This window comes from Aristolochia californica, unplaced genomic scaffold (assembly GCF_029961685.1).
Source record: "Aristolochia californica isolate CCGP_79_NKW_82.1479 unplaced genomic scaffold, dmAriCali1.0.hap1 SCAF_1, whole genome shotgun sequence".
Classification (NCBI taxonomy): Eukaryota; Viridiplantae; Streptophyta; class Magnoliopsida; order Piperales; family Aristolochiaceae; genus Aristolochia; species Aristolochia californica.
In genome coordinates, this window is record NW_027181770.1 from 24501524 (window position 1) to 24513225 (window position 11702).

Sequence of the window (11702 nt, forward strand, 5' to 3'; positions counted from 1 at the left end):
TGAAAGATTGTGCAGACATGTATCAAAACTAGAGTCAAACACAGAAAAGTCATCCATAAAGACCTCGAAAAATTCACCAATCATGTCAGAAAAGATACTCATCATGCACCGTTGGAAAGTGGCGGGCACATTGCATAAACCAAAAGGCATGTGTCTGTAAGCATAGGTGCCAAACGGACACGTGAATGTGGTCTTTTCCTGGTCTTCTGGAGCAATGGGAATTTGATTGTAGCCGGAGTATCCATCTAAGAAGCAATAAAAATTGTGGCTGGCCAATCGCTCTAGTACCTGATCAATGAAAGGTAGTGGGAAGTGATCCTTCCTAGTGGCGGAATTAAGTTTTCTATAGTCAATGCAGACACGCCACTTGGTGGTAGTTCTTGTGGGAATCAATTCACCACTCTCATTTTTCATTATCGTTATCCCCCCTTTCTTAGGGACAACTTGAATTGGACTCACCCAGGTGCTATCGGAAATAGGGTAAATGATTCCTATCACAAGCAACCTGATGACTTCTTCTCTCACAACCTCCAGCATATGGGGATTTAACCTACATTGCATCTCACGTGAGGCTTTAGTCCCCTCCTCCAAATGAATACGATGCATGCATATGGAGGGGCTAATCCCTTTTAAGGCATCAAGAGTCCACCCCAATGCCTCTCTGTGTGCTTGTAAAACTTCAGTCAATTGTTCCTCCTGCTCAGTACTCAAATAAGAGGAAATAATGACTGGTAATGAGTTCATGGGTCCCAAGAACGCATAATTCAATGTGGGAGGAAGTGTCTTAAGGTCTAGCTTGGAAGTTTCAAGAGGTTTGTCCAAGTCAAAAGGAAGATCCTGTGGATGTTCAGTTGTGATAACCTCATAAGCTTCCTCCAACAGAGGTACATAATTGAGTAAAGAATTATGCTCTCGAAAATATGTTTCCTCATCAAAATAGTCCATGTCTAAAGATGTTATGCAAGATTCAAAAGATTCAAGAGTGGATTCGTTATCAAGCATAACAGTTTCTATATTAAATGCAGGACTCAGATCATCAGATTCAAGTGGGTGGTGCCCGGCATTAAATACATTCAATGAGACCTTAAAATTTCCAAAAGACAACTCCAACTCACCACTTTTACAATGAATGATAGCATTAGATGTGGCTAAGAAGGGACGTCCTAGGATGACAGGAATTTGGTTGGTCACATTGACTACTGGTTCTGTATCAAGAACAATGAAATCAACCGGGAACAGAAATTTGTCCACTTTTATCAAAACATCTTCAACTATTCCTCGTGGTATCTTGACACAACGGTCAGCTAGTTGAAGTGTGATGGGAGTAGGCTTCAATTCCCCAAAACCTAATTGCTGGCACACAAAGAAAGGAAGCAAATTCACACTTGCCCCTAAGTCAAGAAGAGCTCTCTGGATGGTATGTTCACCAATGACACATGAAATTGTGGGACATCTAGGATCTTTAACTTTAGGAGGAGTGTTATGCTTCAGAATTGAGCTTACATTCTCAGTAAGAAAGACCTTTTTGTTAACATGTTGTTTTCTCTTCTGTGTACAAAGGTCTTTCAAAAATCGGGCATAGGCAGGCACTTGCCTAATAGCATCAAGAAGTGGAATGTTAATGTGAACCTTACTAAACAGTTCCAACGTTTCATGCATGCTATCTCCTTTCCTAGGTGGGCCCGATGACCTCTGCGGATAAGGAGCTAATGGGACTAGGTTAGAGATCTGCTTTGTTGTTGGTGGAGAACTTGGAGGTTCTTCACTCAATGATGTGTCCCCATTGTCATCCATTGACTCCTTAGACTTAGTGGTCCCTACCCCATTGTTCAACTCACGACCACTCCTAAGGGTGGTTATGGCTTTGGCTTGCTCATGGTGGGGTTTGGAACTCAACTCACTCTCATGTGTGCTTTTGGGGTTAGGAATGGTTTGACTCGGGAGTCTATTTTGTGCTTGTTCACTCATGTGGCTGGCCAACTGACTCACTTGTATTTCAAGTTTAGCAATGGAGGACTGTGTATTCTGCATGAATAATTGAAGTGTATCCTCAAGTGAAGGTTTTTGTGGAATCAATGGTTGTTGAGTGAAGTGTGGGCGCGGAGCTTGGGGTTGAGTAAACCCTGGAGGACCCCCAACCTGTGGGCCCTTGGACCATGAGAAATTTGGGTGCCTAGCCCAACCCGGATTATATGTTTATGAAAAAGGATCATTCCGGTTCGGTCTATGAAAATTCTGGACTGCATTCAAGTCCTCAATGAGCTCTGGGTAGGATGAACTAGATAGACACATTTGTGTGGGATGAGATGAACCAGAGCATATGGCACAGACAGTAGATGGGTTAGGAGAAGGTGAACTCTTGGACACCATAAGGGCATCAATTTTTCTAGTCAACCCTTCAATCTTGGCCATGAGCATGGGTGTTTCACTAACCTCGTAAAGACCCCCTCTTTTGGCTTCGTGGGATCTCCTATCAACATTAAATGATGAACCACACTGTTGATCACTCAACGTTTCAAAGAAGTCCCACGCCTCACTAGCACTCTTACCCATCAAACTCCCACCACTCATTGCATCTACCATGGATCTAACCTGAGGTGTAAGACCTTGATGAAAGTATTGCACTAAATGCCATTTCTCAAACCCATGATGCGGACACCTACGGATCAAATCCTTCCATTTCTCCCAAGCCTCATAAAAGTGTTCACCCTGCTGCTGCATAAAGTTGGAGATTTCTCTCCTGAGGGCTGTAGTTCTCTGAATGGGAAAGTACTTGGACAAAAATTTTATGACTAATGTGTCCCATGAAGTAATGCTGCCCACCTCTAAGGAATTAAGCCAAGACTTGGCCTTATCCATAAGTGAAAATGGAAAAAGTCTTAACCGGATAGAGTCATCTGAGAAATTCTGGAATTTAAAAGTTGCAAAAATATCTAAGAATTCCTTGATGTGGTAATATGGGTCCTCCTTCTCCAACCCATAGAATGTAGGGAGGAGTTGGATCACACCCGGTTTCAACTCATAACTGGCGGCAGTAGTGGGTGGCAATATAATGCAAGAAGGTGATGTGAAGTGGGATGGGATAGAATAATCCCTCAGGGCTCTACGGTCACCTGCTGCAGGTAACTATAATGGTTCGCCCTGATTGGCCATGGTAGCTCCTAACTTGACTTCGGGTGTTTTCCTACAAATATGTTCTACCTCTTCAACAAAGGGAGCAAATGGTCCACCTAGGGAGCGGCGCCCGTGCATAAAAACACAAAAAGAAACAAAATGAACTATCAAATTAAGCTAACAAACTCACTACTAAAAATATGAACTAACTAGAAGAAATAAAAATAATTCCATAAAAAATACAAAACTAAAATTATGAAAAAAATAAATAAATAAATAAATAAAAATAAATAAATAAAAATAAAATAAAATAAAATAAATCTAACCTAAGACTGTGGAGAACAAAGAAATACGCTTAACATGTGCCTCCCCGGCAACGGCACCAAAAACTTGATGTATAATTTAATTACATCGGCTTTAAGACCTCGCAAGTGTACGAATCGTTCATGTAATTTAGCGGGAAGTGAGGGTCATATCCACAGGGAGGACAGAATTTTGTGTATTCTTAAATCAACTAGCCTAACCAAATATGACGAATTAATATGAACTAAACACTAATTATATCCTAAATTATCAAGCAATTATCTGGTTAAATACTTGCACAATAGGAAACGTCAACTCTGGATTTTACGGTGATTCGTGCCTCTCTCGAGCACCACGTAACCACAAATCCGATTTCTCAATCCTTGTGTCTATCCCCTCTCAGGCGCACAGAGTGAAAGATAGAAATCGGATTAAAATACCAAAATCCAACCTCAATTATAATCCTACCCTAATTAGCTAATTTAATCAAATATCCAAAAAAAAAAATTCAATAAACATTAATTATCAAATCAGATTCAATTAACATTCAAAACCTAAGTTCAAACTATATAAAAACTAAATTCAATAATGATGAATTACTCCCCTTCTTCCTCCTCTCGCTCGGGCAGCAACTCGTTCTCACGGGTGCTACAATTTCCCGAAATCAATGGCTTCGGGTTGGCAAGAGTGAGTGGCCGGAGGTAGAGACGACGCCGACGATGACGGTTAGAAGCCGACGGATGGAGGTAACGTCTGGTGAAGATCGAAATAGAGCTGACGTTCTCTAACCGGCTCTCTCGAGTATCGGTTGGAGTCGGTATGGCTCCGGGACTGGTCGGAATATGTGATAGACGCCGGAGGATGGTCGGAAAGCGGGATTGGCACCGGAGAAGCCCTCTCGGATCAATTCTCGGCCTGGCGAGCGACGACTGTCAAACTCACCTCGACGGAGACTCTCTCGAGCTCTCCTCGGGTTTGTTCTTGGTTGCTGGACGCCGGTGGACGATGGTGGACGACGGTGGCACGACAAAAGGTATTGGCCCGGCGAACGACAGTGGGGAACTCCTCTCGGGTCCTCCCTTGTTTCCGGTCAAAAACCTCTGTTTTGGTCTCCATTTCTGTTTTCTCTTCACGCTGCCTTCGACCCCCTTCGTTCGACGCTTCCCTTTGCTTTAAATATGATTTTTCTTATTTTAAAATGATTTGCCCTAGAAATTACCTCCATTTCACTAAGGGCATTTTGGTAAATATCTTCTTCTCCATCCAAATTCTCCTGAAATTCCATAATTGAATCTATAAAAAGTATTTCAGGCAGAAATAAAACTAAAAAATAATGAAATAAAATTTAGGAGAGAGAAATATGCAATATCGATAGTGATTAATGCCAAATTCAATAAATGCTCTTTTTGTTTGAAAACCGATAAGTAACCACCTATAACACAATTATAAAGGTTATTCTATTGTAATTAACCTAGTTCTCATTTCAGAATATGGCATCTATCATATAGCCCGTTATGCATGATAAATCACTTTACAATCATCTATTATCGTTGGGTCAGCTTTTTGTAGATGGGCAAAATAATGGCTTGTTTGACTCGAGTAAATATCCCACCGCACATTCACTTGAGAATTTAATGAACGTTTGTTATTCTCTTCAAAAGCTTAGGTGATTTGCATTTTTAACATGTTTAAAACATGCATATCCATTTTTAAAGCATGTGTGGAGGAAATCTCTTTCGTATAAAATTCCAAGTTGTTGGGGTTCAACTAGTGGAATTTCCCAAACATGGACAACAAAAATTTTGTGTTCATTTGTGGTGTGTGAATAAATTTTCTTTACTTACATTTGTTATTTTTTTAATTTTTTTCCGTACTTGAACTCCAAAATTTTCATTTTGTTGTGATTTATTTGCCTTTTTGGTTTACAGGATGAAAGGAGAGTGAAAACTCAAAGTTTTGTTTTAAGAAAAAAGAGTACATGTAGAATGGAAATGCACAATGTACAAATGTAGAGAGAGATAATTCCAAAGAGTTTCTGTAATTTTTAGGGATTGTAAGCTCTTCTTAGTTTTTATATATCTGGTTTTGCAATCAACGAAAAAAGGGGGAGGCAGGGATTTTTAACTGAGTCTTACCTCCCAATCCATAAGTCATTTCTTACGGTAATATAGCCCGGTACGCATGATAAATCACTATAAAATCATCAATGATCGTTGGGTCAACTTTTTGTAGACGGGCAAAATAATGGCTTGTATGAGTCGAGTAAATATCCCACCGCAAGTTCACTTGAGAATTTAATGAGCATTTGTTATTCTCTTCAAAAGCTTTGGATCCATAGGTGATTTGCATCTTTCACATGTTTAAAACATGCATATCCATTTTTAAAGCATGTGTGGAGCAAAATCTCTTTCTTATAAAATTCCAAGCTGTTAGGGTTAAACTAGTGGAATTTCCCAAACTTCGACAACAAAACTTTTGTATTCATTTGTGGTGTGTGAATAAATTTTCTTTACTTACATTTGTTATTGTTTTAATTTTTTTTCCGTACATGAATTCTAAAATTTTCATTTAGTTGTGATCTTTTTGCCTTTTTGGTTTACGAGATGAAGGGAGAGCGAAAACACAAAGTTTTGATTTATGAAAAAAGTGTACATCTAAAATGAAAATGCATAGTGCACAAATGTAGAGTGAGATAATTCCAAAGAGTTTCTGTAATTTTTTGGGATTCTAAGGTCTTTTTAGTTTTTATGTATCAGGTTTTGCAATCGTCAGGAAAAAGGGGGAAGCAGGGATTTTTAACTGAGTATTGACTCCCAATCCATAAGTCATTTCTTAGGGTAAAATAGCCCGTTACGCATGATAAATCACTTTACAATCATCTATGATCGTTGGGTCAGCCTTTTGTAGATGGGCAAAATAATGGCTTGTTGGCTCGGGTAAATATCGCACCGCACGCTCACTTGAGAATTTAATGTGCGTTTGTTATTCTCCTGAAAAGCTTTGGATCCATAGGTGATTTGCATCTTTAACATGTTTCAAACATGCAAATCCATTTTTTAAGCATGTGTGCAGGAAATCTCTTTCTTACAAAATTCCAACCAGTTTGGGTTGAACTAGTGGAATTTCCCAAACTTGGACAACAAAACTTTTGTATTCATTTGTGGTGTGTGAATAAATTTTCTTTACTTATATTTGTTATTGTTTTAAATTTTTTTCCGTACATGAACTCTAAAATTTTCATTTTGTTGTGATCTATTTGCCTTTTTGGTTTACGGGATGAAGGGAGAGCGAAAACTCAAAGTTTTGATTTATGAAAAAGGTGTACATCTAAAATAAAAATGCACAGTGCACAAATGTAGAGCAAGATAATTCCAAAGAGTTTCTGTAATTTTTAGGGATTCTAAGGTCTTTTTAGTTTTTATATATCAGGTTTTGCAATCGTCGGGAAAAAGGGGGAAGCAAGGATTTTTAACTGAGTGTTGACTCCCAATCCATAAGTCATTTATTAGGGTAATATAGCCCGTTATGCATGATAAATCACTTTACAATCATCTATGATCGTTGGGTCAGCTTTTTGTAGATGGGCAAAATAATGGCTTGTTTGACTCGGGTAAATATCTCATGACACATTCACTTGAGAATTTAATGAGCGTTTGTTATTCTCCGCAAAAGCTTTGGATCGATAGGTGATTTGCATCTTTAACAGGTTTTAAACATGCAAATCCTTTTTTTAAGCATGTGTGGACTCTTTCTTATAAAATTTCATGCTGTTAGGGTTGACCTAGTGGAATTTCCCAAACTTTGACAACAAAACTTCTTTATTCATTTTTGGTGTGTGAATAAATTTTATTTACTTACATTTGTTATTGTTTTAAATTTTTTTCCGTACATGAACTCTTAAATTTTGATTTTGTTGTGATCTATTTGCCTTTTTGGTTTACGGGATGAAGGGAGAGAGAAAACTCAAAGTTTTGATTTATGAAAAAAGTGTACATCTAAAATGAAAATGCACAGTGCACAAATGTAGAGCAAGATAATTCCAAAGATTTTTTGTAATTTTTAAGGATTCTAAGGACTTTTTAGTTTTTATATATCAGGTTTTGCAATCATCAGGAAAAAGGGGAAAGCAAGGATTTTTAACTGAGTGTTGACTCCGTATCCATAAGTCATTTCATAGGGTATTGTAGCTCGTTACGCATGATAAATCACCTTTCAATCATCTATGATCGTTGGGTCAGCTTTTTGTAGATGGGCAAAATAATGGCTTGTTTGACTCGGGTAAATATCCCACCGCACGTTCACTTGAGAATTTAATGAGCGTTTGTTATTCTCTTCAAAATCATTGGATCCATAGGTGATTTGCATCTTTAACATGTTTAAAACATGCAAATCCATTTTTTAAGCAAGTGTGGAGGAAATCTCTTTCTTATAAAATTCCAAGCAGTTAGGGTTGAACTAGTGGAATTTCCCAAACTTGGACAGCAAAACTTTTCTATTCATTTGTGGTGTGCGAATAAATTTTCTTTACTTACATTATTATTTTTGTAAATTTTTTTCCGTACATGAACTCTAAAATTTTCATTTTGTTGTGATCTTTTTGCCTTTTTGGTTTACGGGATGAAGGGAGAGCGAAAACTCAAAGTTTTGATTTATGAAAAAAGTGTACATCTAAAATGAAAATGCACAGTGCACAAATGTAGAGCGAGATAATTCCAAAGAGTTTCCAAAATTTTTTGGGATTCTAAGGTCTTTTTTGTTTTTATATATCAGGTTTTGCAGTCGTCGGGAAAAAGGGGGAAGGAGGGATTTTTAACTGAGTGTTGACTCCCAATCCATAAGTCATTTCTTAGGGTAATAAAGCCCGTTACGCATGATAAATCACTTTACAATCATCAATGATCGTTGGGTCAGCTTTTTGTAGATGGGCAAAATAATGGCCTGTTTAACTCGGGTAAATATCCCACCGCACGTTCACTTGAGAATTTATTGAGCATTTGTTATTCTCTTCAAAAGCTTTGGATCCATTGGTTATTTAAATCTTTAACATGTTTCAAACATGCAAATCCATTTTTTAAGCATGTGTGGAGGAAATCTCTTTCTTATAAAATTCCAAGCTGTTAGGGTTGAACTAGTGGAATTTCCAAAAATTGGAACACAAAACTCTTGTATTCATTTGTGGTGTGTGAATTAAATTTTCTTTACTTACAATTGTTATTGTTTTAAATTTTTTTCCGTACAAGAACTCTAAAATTTTCATTTTGTTGTGATCTAATTGCCTTTTTGGTTTATGGGATGAAGGGAGAGCGAAAACACAAAGTTTTGATTTATGAAAAAAGTGTACATCTAAAATGAAAATGCACAGTGCACAAATTAAGAGCGAGATAATTCCAAAGAGTTTCTGTAATTTTTAGGGATTCTAAGGTATTTTTAGTTTTTACATATCAGGTTCTGCAATCGTCAGGAAAATGGGGGAAGCAGGGATTTTTTTTGAGTGTTGACTCCCAAACCATAAGTCATTTCTTAGGGTAATATAGTCCGTTACGCATGATAAATCACTTTACAATCATCTATGATCGTTGGGTCAGCTTTTTGTAGATGGGCAAAATAATGGCTTGTTTGACTCGGGTAAATATCCCACCGCACGTTCACTTGAGAATTTAATGACCGTTTGTTATTCTCTTCAAAAGCATTGGATCCATAAGTGATTTGCATCTTTAACATGTTTCAAACATGCAAATCCATTTTTTAAGCATGTGTGGAGGAAATCTCTTTCTTATAAAATTCCAAGCTGTTAGGGCTGAACTAGTGGAATTTCCCAAACTTGGACAACAAAACTTTTGTATTCATTTGTGGTGTGTGAATAAATTTTCTTTACTTATATTTGTTATTGTTTTAAATTTTTTTCCGTACACGAACTCTAAAATTTTCATTTTGTTGTGATCTATTTGCCTTTTTGGTTTACGGGATGAAGGGAGAGCGAAAACTCAAAGTTTTGATTTATGAAAAAGGTGTACATCTAAAATAAAAATGCACAGTGCACAAATGTGGAGCGAGATAATTCCAAAGAGTTTCTGTAATTTTTAGGGATTCTAAGGTCTTTTTAGTTTTTATATATCAGGTTTTGCAATCGTCGGGAAAAAGGGGGAAGCAGGGATTTTTAACTGAGTGTTGACTCCCAATCCATAAGTCATTTATTAGGGTAATATAGCCCGTTATGCATGATAAATCACTTTACAATCATCTATGATCGTTGGGTCAGCTTTTTGTAGATGGGCAAAATAATGGCTTGTTTGACTCGGGTAAATATCCCATGACACATTCACTTGAGAATTTAATGAGCGTTTGTTATTCTCCGCAAAAGCTTTGGATCCATAGGTGATTTGCATCTTTAACAGGTTTTAAACATGCAAATCCTTTTTTTAAGCATGTGTGGACTCTTTCTTATAAAATTTCTTGCTGTTAGGGTTGACCTAGTGGAATTTCCCAAACTTTGACAACAAAACTTCTTTATTCATTTTTGGTGTGTGAATAAATTTTATTTACTTACATTTGTTATTGTTTTAAATTTTTTTCCGTACATGAACTCTTAAATTTTCATTTTGTTGTGATCTATTTGCCTTTTTGGTTTACGGGATGAAGGGAGAGAGAAAACTCAAAGTTTTGATTTATGAAAAAAGTGTACATCTAAAATGAAAATGCAAAGTGCACAAATTAGAGGGAGCTAATACCAAAGAGTTTCTTTAATTTTTAGGGATTTTAAGGTCTTTTTATTTTTTATATATCTGGTTTTGCAATCGTCAGGAAAAAGGGGGAAACAGGGATTTTTAACGGAGCGTTGACTCTGTATCCATAAGTCATTTCTTAGGGTAATATAGCCCGTTATGCATGATAAATCACTTTACAATCATATATGATCGTTAGGTCAGCTTTTTGTAGATGGGCAAAATAATGGCTTGTTTGACTCGGGTAAATATCCACCGCACGTTCACTTGAGAATTTAATGAGCATTTGCTATTCTCTACAAAAGCTTTGGATCCATAGGTGATTTGCATCTTTAACATGTTTCAAACATGCAAATCCATTTTTTAAGCATGTGTGGAGGAAATCTCTTTCTTATAAAATTCGAAGCTGTTAGGGCTGAACTAGTGGAATTTCCCAAACTTGGACAACAAAACTGTTGTATTCATTTGTGGTGTGTGAATAAATTTTCTTGACTGAAATTTTTTATTTTTTTATATTTTTTTCCGTACATGAACTCTAAAATTTTCATTTTGTTGTGATCTATCCGCCATTTTGGTTTACGTGATGAAGGGAGAGCGAAAACTCAAAGTTTTGATTTATGTAAAAAGTTTACATCTAAAATTAAAATGCACAGTGTACAAAAGTAGAGCGAGATAATTCCAAAGAGTTTCTGTGATTTTTAGGGATTCTGAGGTCTTTTTAGTTTTTATATATCAGGTTTTGCAATCGTCGGGAAAATGCGGGAAGCAGTGATTTTTAAATGAGTGTTGACTCCCAATCCATAAGTCATTTCTTAGGGTAATATAGCCCGTTACGCATGATAAATCACTTTACAATCATCTATGATCGTTGGGTCAGCTTTTTGTAGATGGGCAAAATAATGGCTTCTTTGATTCAAGTGAATATCCCACCGCACGTTCACTTGAGAATTTAATGAGCGTTTGTTATTCTCTTCTAAAGCTTTGGATCCATAGGTGATTTGCATCTTTAACATGTTTAAAACATGCATATCCATTTTTAAAGCATGCGTGGAGGAAATCTCTTTCATATAAAATTCCAAGCTGTTAGGTTTGAACTAGAGGAATTTCCCAAACTTGGACAACAAAACTTTTGTGTTTATTTGTGGTGTGTGAATAATTTTTCTTCACTTACATTTTTTTTTGTTTTAAATATTTTAAGACAAAAAATTTCATTTTGTTGCGTTCTATTTGCCTTTTTGGATTACGAGATGAAGGGAGAGCAAAAAGTCAAAGTTTTGTTTTAAGAAAAAGGAGGACATCTAGAATGGAAATGCACAATGCACAAATGTAGAGAGAGATAATTCCAAAGAGTTTCTGTAATTTTTAGGGATTGTAAGCTCTTCTTAGTTTTTATATATCAGGTTTTGCAATCGTCGAGAAAAAGGGGGAGGCAGGGATTTTTAACTAAGTCTTGACTCCCAATCCATAAGTCATTGCTTAGGGTAATATAGCATGTTACGCATGATAAATCACTTTACAATCATCCATGATCATTGGGTCAGGTTTTTGTAGATGGGAAAAATA

At 36.7% G+C, this 11702-nt stretch overlaps 1 non-coding gene across 1 annotated transcript; it reads left to right on the top strand.

The window, feature by feature from the left end:
* Positions 1–2641: 2641 nt before the first annotated feature.
* On the top strand, positions 2642–2748 carry LOC137965287 (small nucleolar RNA R71). Its single transcript, XR_011116047.1, has one exon. It is a non-coding gene; the product is annotated as a small nucleolar RNA R71 (small nucleolar RNA).
* Positions 2749–11702: the final 8954 nt, after the last annotated feature.